We start from the raw sequence: 903 nt of genomic DNA, 5'->3' as shown, positions 1-903 counted from the left end.
CGCAGCAGGCGCCTGGTTTTTATGTTCCATCTGTAAGATGTTCTTTGGTATGTACTGTGTGAAAAGTCTGAATGTAAACACTCGGGCTGGAGGACGGAGCCTTATGGTCTCTGGAATGTTTTCAGGAGTTCCCTGAGTATTATCGTCATTTCGGTAGGCGCAATGGATCCACAGAAGTATTAGTCTCTTGCTGGGGACCCTGTCCAACCCTTGGTAGAATTTGTTTTCCCCTAGGCACTTCGGCATCTACCAGCAAGACTATGCAACATATCACACAGGTCTCAGTGTAGGTGCTTGGTTCGAAGATTACCAAGCACCAGGATGAGTTTACCGTACTAGCCTGTCCACCAAACACTCTGCATTTAAACCTAACCGAGAATCAAATTGGAATTACATATTAATACCTTCAGCTGATGACAGGCGTTTATATATATCAACGGGGATAGGTGAAAATGTGTGGCCCGACCAGGTCTCGAACCCGGGATCTCCTGCTTACATGGCAGACGCTCTAACCATCTGAGCCACCGAGGCCAAAGAGGATAGTGGGACTGCAGGGACTATCTCGCGCACGCCTCCCCCGAAATCCATATTCTCACCTTATATGTAGTGTCCCTACCCAACATACTCATTACTCGTGGAAGACATTCTTACCAAGTATCGTTCGTGCAATATGTGGGCATCCGCACAGAAGAAGAAGGTCATGGCCTGTATTGCCATAACTATATACGTATATGGATATGGTGTCTGTTCTTTCGGACATATGGAAGATGAGAATGTGGATGTTGCGGGAGGCGTGCGCGAGATAGTCACAGGAGTCGCACTATGCTCTGTGGCATTGGTGGCTCAGATGGTTAGAGCGTCTGCCATGTAAGCAGGAGATCCCGGGTTTGAGTCCCAGTCGAA

The 903-nt window shown here is 48.1% G+C and overlaps 1 non-coding gene across 1 annotated transcript; it reads right to left on the bottom strand.

Annotated features, from left to right (window-relative positions):
* Positions 1–457: 457 nt before the first annotated feature.
* Positions 458–532, bottom strand: Trnat-ugu. Its single transcript has one exon. It is a non-coding gene; the product is annotated as a tRNA-Thr (tRNA).
* Positions 533–903: the final 371 nt, after the last annotated feature.

The sequence above is a fragment of the Schistocerca americana genome, chromosome 3 (assembly GCF_021461395.2).
Source record: "Schistocerca americana isolate TAMUIC-IGC-003095 chromosome 3, iqSchAmer2.1, whole genome shotgun sequence".
Taxonomy (NCBI): Eukaryota; Metazoa; Arthropoda; class Insecta; order Orthoptera; family Acrididae; genus Schistocerca; species Schistocerca americana.
Note: the sequence above shows the minus strand (reverse complement) of the source record. Positions and strands in the feature narration are given on the sequence as shown.